This window comes from Lactuca serriola, chromosome 3 (genome assembly GCF_051521515.1).
Source record: "Lactuca serriola cultivar US96UC23 chromosome 3, Lser_US96UC23_V15, whole genome shotgun sequence".
In the NCBI taxonomy this organism is placed as follows: domain Eukaryota; kingdom Viridiplantae; phylum Streptophyta; class Magnoliopsida; order Asterales; family Asteraceae; genus Lactuca; species Lactuca serriola.
Window position 1 is genome coordinate 290621060 of NC_136410.1, and position 7485 is coordinate 290628544.

Sequence of the window (7485 nt, forward strand, 5' to 3'; positions counted from 1 at the left end):
ATGCTATCTATTTGCTTGGTGTTGTGGAATAAACAATGATTTGGAACACCAGTAAAGCAAATTTGATTAAAAGAACAACTTCCCAAGTCTACATGGACATTGACAATGGTAGCATTGGATATCTAGAAAAGGATTTCTCTTCCTAATGGAAAGGGATCGGCTATAGTCAACTCGGTTGACCAAATAGTAAAGAGAAAGGCAAATTTTGAGATAGTCTCATGTGCCATTACCAAAGGGTCCATGTGTTTTCTTGCCAAAGGAAGGGGCATTGGTTGCGAAGCTGTCCTATTCACCTGAAAGGTCATAAGGTTGATCAAGTCAATAGGTTTGACTCTACTTCGGGTAAAGTCCACTGTCTAACTCTATTAAGTTCCTATTTGGAGATTCTTATTACATAATGTGAATGGGTCACATGCTGATGTTTTTAAGAATCAAAGAAAAGATAGGAAGCTTAAAGTAAGTATATGTTGATTCTGATTGCAAAGGTGGGTTTTCGCTCGCATGGTTCGGCAATCCGAATTTTGAGCTGTTGCTTAAGAGTTATAATATATTGCTTATGAATAGATAACAACAAGGTTTTCATGTGGATTGTAAGGATAAGTTTTTCCGCAAAGTTTTAAAATAAAAAAAAGGGTTTTAATTTTATTTATTTTAAAAATATCCTTACAATGGCATCTGTGGAAAATTGTTGCTTATATGTTTCCAGTAGTAGCAATATTGGAAAGTGGATTTGATTCTTTCATTTGTGGTAGTGTCTGAATTTACCAAATGAAGAAAGTTTTTCATTACCCAAGTTTCAATTGGACAGAAACTTGGAATCATACAAGTTGTATTGTATGATGAATGAGAATTTTCATCTTTGAAAATTAAGACTAATTCTTTGATCACATGTAGGACTAAGGAATTAGGTACCCTGGGTGTGCACTGGTCAAGGTCCACCATAAAGATTGATTTGTCATGATTTACTAAAGATTAGTAAATATGATTATACTTATAAGGTTAAGTATAATTCTGTAACATTGGAAAGGTTACAATGTATGATAAAACAAATGAGAAGAATCAAATTAGGCAGAAAGATAAAAGTTTCTCAAATATGAAAGGATGGGAGAGTACTTTAGTATCGTATTTCATGATCATCTTAATGATTATGAAACCATATCACAAATTCATACTCTAAGGACGTCTTAGTGCATTGTTATGGCTAAGAAGAGAGGTCATGAATTGTTGGATTGGTTAAGATCGAGACGATGAGTCATACTTCGTTCCAAAACAATTCTTAGAGTCATACTCCAAGATTGTAACCTTGACTGACATAAAGGAAGATTTATTAACACTAGTCAAATGTAAGAGTAAAATGTTTTCTACTCTTGTACATTTGAGATTGGTAAGTTGTGATGTCTTGGATGAGACAAAGACCAACTGAGACCAATTGTGTGAAGTGTTTGTCTTGATAAGAATCCGCACTATCCCTTGAATATTTGTTTTGTCAAGGAATGGTTCTTGACTGGGGAAACTTATATATCAAGGGGACAGTGGGAGCCTTAAAGATCCAGAAAGAGTTTCAAGATATAATCAAGAGTAAAACCTGTAATTTATCACTAGCACACGACTTAAGGTTTGCAACCTATCGTGTTGATATAATTCTTATTTTTGTACCTACTTCAAATAAGTTGAATTTGAATGTGAGTTATCAGAGTTCAACTTGGAAGCATTGGTGGGCCTTGTGCTACCAAGGTGACAAGAAACTAAGATTGAACTAGTTTAATCCATGTAAGGATGAATTTGTCACTAACCTTATATTGTGATTATGGTTTTGACAAATTCACATGGATAGGAACTCATACACTATAAAATCTAAGTGTCATAAGGTTTCTCTCCGATTCATGAAAATGATGGTGAGGAAACGCTTTCACTAAGTAGATTTTACGTAGATATTATTGTGTTATTTGCATTTTCAAAAGTCGTTAGTGGAGCGCATGTGGTTCACTGGCACACTCACATGGACTTGTGAGAAATGGAAATTGTCTAAACAATTAAGACTATGATTATGGTATCCCTTTTCATAGTTCTGAAAATTGTTTAGACACACATGTGAGCTATCTAAGAAAGGGTGTATGAATCTAAATTTCAGAAGTCCAACAGATTTCTGGAAATATGTTAGAGCTAGTGGGAGCATAAGTGTTATGTTGATAATCATCATGTTAGTGGGAGCATGATTATTACGTTTAGTGTTGCAAGTTAGCAATGTTAATTATAGAAAACAAAGTTTCAATTCGTGAAGTTGCAGGGATTGAAAAGTTGTTTTGCTATAATTAAGGGAGAGGAAATTATACTCCGTTTCAATTCTAAAGCTTAGATTGAGATTTTAATCATCTTTAGTCAAGAATATATATATATATATATATATATATATATATATATATATATATATATATGAATTTTATGTTGGAATGGTTCAACTTGAAGAAATTATATATATATATTGCGTTTTCAAAATTTGATTATGATTACGGCATCCCTCTTCATAGTTAAATTTTGAAAACATGGCAAATAAAGAATATTGTAGCAAAAGACTTGTCTAGTATCATGTCTTTATGTCAAACATCATGAATCGTGTCCCATATGCTTCGGATATAGGATCGATTGCATGTGCTATAATATTCATCTTTTCTAAATTTTCCAAATGCTTAAGGCATTGAGAAGGGAAAAGTCTAGAACTGGATATGACTAAAGTGATTAAGCAATTTTCGAGGACAAATCTGAGGTTCGCCAAAAATTGGTTGCTCAGGGACAGTTGGAAGTATGATGTAAGTTGTCGAAAAGGACCATATTAACATATTCTGAAAAGAAGAAACTCTTGTTCGGAAGTGATAGTGTAACCCCCAGATTTCCAAAAATAAAATTTTCATTTAATTAATCAATTTAATATTAAAAACACTTGTTTAAAATCTTATTCACATTCAAATTACAAAACGTAGTTTCATTTTCGTTATAAAAGAAGACCAGGATCCTCCAAAACATAACTCTTTCTTCGGTGTGTACAATCGAACCGTTGCCATCCCACGTTACTGTAACAACCTGAAACAACGTAACGTAAACAACGTAAGCACGAAGCTTAGTGAGTTCCCCAATATACCTTACGCACATACGCCATCCGGCCCGGACCGTTCGGTCCACATAACATTGCCTTCCGGCCCGGATCTTTCAATCCACATAATATCGCCTTCCGGCCCGGATCACTCGATCCACATGATAATCGCCTTCCGGCCCGTACACATATATAACACATAACACAACCACTCTAACACATAAAGCACATATATCACATATCATACCTGACCCTTCTGTCACATAATACCTTGCCTTCCGGCCCATATATAAGCATGTATATCACACGTAGCAGCTAACTTTCCATTCATAGCATATATCATAACACACAACATACTTGACCTTCCGGTCACACAATCAAGCCCTTCCGGGTACAGTATAGTGAGAAGACTCACCTCGCGATCACTGGAAGATAGCAACTCCTGAACTTCCTTACACTTGATCCTCCGAGCTACAAGCTCCCTGTAACACCATATATCTCTTTTTAATACTTCTATCTTCCACGTTAACTGACCCTAAGAATCACACCAGTCAACCCTGGTCAACAGTCCAATGTCAGCTCGACTGGACTCGGCGAGTTCCCTGGTGACTCGACGAGTCTAGTCGTCCTTCAATCCTCTGAGATTCCCCTGCTACTCGTCGAGTATCCTCTTTGACTCGACGAGTCTCTCCTGGAAGAATCGCGGGGCCACCCCGACTCCACTCGCCGAGTCTGAAGAACAACTCGGCGAGTCCCAGTAAATCTTCAAGCTACTCGCCGAGTCTGATCATCCGACTCGGCGAGTCCACGCCATGCAGTCGATCCAACTGCTTCCTGAGATACGTTTATTCCCGAAAACACACTCATGGGACTTCTGGACCTCTAATCATTCTATTACCAGGGTATAAACTTATGTATAACAACATAATAATCCACCAAATCACCAAATGGGTTTCATAAACCCTAATTCCATAACACATCAACATAGCAGAGGATAATTCGAAACCTTACCTGAAAAACATACTCTCTGTGTCCCCAAACATCAGAACTCGACCCCCTTGCTCTTCCTTTGGCCAAACTCCTCCCTCTTCTTGCACCACGATTCCTTCAAAGTCAATAATGGCCTTCAAGTTTTGCTCCAAGTGCCACAGTCGTCTAGGGTTCTCCACAATCGGCCAAAAGACGTGAAATGACGACATGCAACCCTTAAATACGACCCAATACGAAACGGCTAGGGTTTCTGCTGAACAGCGCCGACTCGCCGAGTCCATACCTGGACTCGTCGAGTCCAGTCGCGAACCCGCGACCAAATCTGCGACCCTACTCGGCGAGTCTGGCTCCAACTCGCCGAGTCTCCCCTTTAAAACACCCCAAAAATGCAAATTAACAATACTTGAGATTTTGGGCTGTTACAATTCTCCCCCACTAAAATTAGACTTCGCCCTCGAAGTCTCACTCTGAAAATAGTTCTGGGTGTTGCTCCCGCATCACACGTTTCGGCTTCCCTAGACACTTCCGATCTCTTCCGAGGCCGCTACTGAACCCAATAGCAGAGGTACCTCCTTGTTCCTCAGAACCTTGATCTTCCGATCTCCGACGGCCACTGGCCTCTCAACGTAACACAGGCTCGCATACACCTAACCGTTCCCTAGGAGGACCACTGCTGACTCATCTGCTATACACCTCTTCAGTTGCGACACAAACAAGTGTCATGGATCCGACCCAATTCCGTTGACAGCTCCAACGATAGGTCACCGTTCCTATCTTCATACCTTCACGAAAAGACCCAACATACCAGGGCCCCCATTTACTCCTCCTCCTAAATCGAAACACCCCGCCCGAAATACGAAGTCGCCGACCGGAATCACATGCTCGCAACGACGTCTGCCTGCATAACTTTCCTGTTAACTCTAGACGATCACTAACTCTCTTTAACCTGCTGATTCTGCCCTGTCGACTGAAGCCCAACTCTGTACTGTCCATCTCTCTCTGTAACCGAGAACCACCCAAGATGCAACTCTGCTCTTAAACCCCAACAATCACTCGAACAATGAGGGTTAGGAAGCCCTGAACCACCGGATCCCCGATCCAAAGCCCACTTTGTCCATCCCAGACCAACTGAGAGATCCATTCTCACTCCCGGAGTAACTCTCACAAATTCTCCTCTTGCCATCATATACATATGCTGAACTAGCCCCAACACTCGTAGGTTGGAAAACCCGATACACTGATGATGTCCTCGAACATCTCCCAAGATGAACCACTACATCCACCCTACACTCTGATCAGATTCACACTGAGATTTAAAATTTTCTCTCTCCATGCATCCCTTCTGAGCCTCAACAGACATCCCAACCGGATGGGTTCCTACTCCACTGCCGCAACACGATACTCAAAACCATACTCGAAATACTCTATCCATAACTCTGCTCTGCAGCTCTCACTTTCGTGAACTTGCACCCCCTTCGGATTTACATACCCTCCTCTTCCCTTTTCCACGGAACTCTCTCGAACATAATGCCACCCCAACCGGTGCCACGGTCCTCGCCCCAAGCGACACCACCCTTTTGCGTAACCGCTATCCACATACTCTGGTTCCCATTGCAGGGGCTCTCAATCCCATGCACTCTCTCCACTCATAAAAATCACTACCTTAGCTAAACAAGATCACTAACCTGGGGCCAGACCTTCCAATGCAATCACACTGCAACGCACACAATCCACAATCTCAAACTGATCCCGCAATACCAACAGAGTCTCCAGCATGACTGGACCGACTCTCATAACACATACTAGCCACTCGAGGCTATATCTCTGTGGGTCCGTACACCCAACTCTGCGAACCCTCAGGTTCTAACTCTGGGAACCTTCCGGTTCCAGCTCTAGAAACATGCACAACATAATCCCGTAGGATTAATGCAGTACAACCATCACGTACCTCCAACGTACCAATACTCTGATCGCAAAATTCCGATTACTTACTCAAGCTTGATTCCGGCCTCCTCCCAGGCCTCCACAATCGAATACCCTAGGTCTGTATCCCGCCCCGCATGCTCAACACCCGTTCTCGACGGCCTATACTTTGCGCTAACAACACTGCTGAATCCCGGCAGCTAAGCACCCTCACATACTCATCGATCTCCCGGAGAATTTTACAATTCTCCCCCACTAAAGCACTGACTAACTGCCACCGATCGTCATTAACGACCTTTCAAAACCATCCTGCACAAAGAGAACATTTACCCACTGACTGCTTCCCACAAGCGTAAGCAACCCTCAGCAAAAACACATCTCCTCCCTGATCATTCCGCTCAAAAGAATCTGATCCTTCAATTATCTCCTCCACAACTGCATATACTACCCGACAATCAACCCAGTGCCGCATCTCCCCTAACAACCCTCACGAACGATAACCAAGGGAATCCTCGACATCAACCCATAACCAAACTCACAATCTGCCCAAAGGATGAACATCACATCGGAAACCGCACAAGACTACAGACACTAAAATACCAATCACAACCATACCCAACCATCAGGGAATAACGAATGCCGCATCGAAATCCATGCAACATACCAGCACAACAATACGCCACATCCATGCAAGACAATTAAGACATCCCGAAGGCATCATACCTGCCGCTGCCTCCGGCACCGCTCCGTTTCCCTCTGTCGCACGCAGATAAACACGACCCTGAGCCCTCTGGGGCTCCGCTTCATTCTGTCCTCCCCAAATCCCGAATTGGCACTGACTGCCAACAATCCCGCGCACAGTGCCCCTCCTTTACGCACTTGCGGCATCATCGTTCCTCTCATCTCAGCCCATCAACCCGTATCCAACGCCGGATTTGTCCCAAGGACAGGGACTTACTCATAACATAGACGACAACTCTCCGCACTGCAAAACTCGTCCGAACTCTTCACTGCTACCACTACAACCCAACCTGTTATTCAACGTCTACGGTCATGGACCGTTTCGGCGCCGACTACGACTGCATCGGGGCCTGCCTCATCTCACGCTACTGCAACTCAACCTCTAACTCACGCCACATGGCGGCCTCCTGCGACACCAACACGGTCTCGCGTCCCTGCGCAGACACGAACTGTCTGATACTCCCCCTCTTGAGCATACCTGGATTCCGGAACGTCTGAGCCTGCTCCGAAGCGATCTCAGGGCAAAACATCGCCCTCTCAATAAACATCCCGGTGCTCTCAGTCACCGACTCCAAATCCTGTCTCAGCTCAAGGAATTCCCGAGCCAATCTCTCCTTTTCATCTCGCGGAACATAGCGAGTACTGAACATCCCTCTGAATTGATCCCATGAAACCGCAGCTCTCTGCGCATCGGAAAATGATCTCGTGGTCAATCTCCACCAATCCTTCGCCCCGAGCCTCAA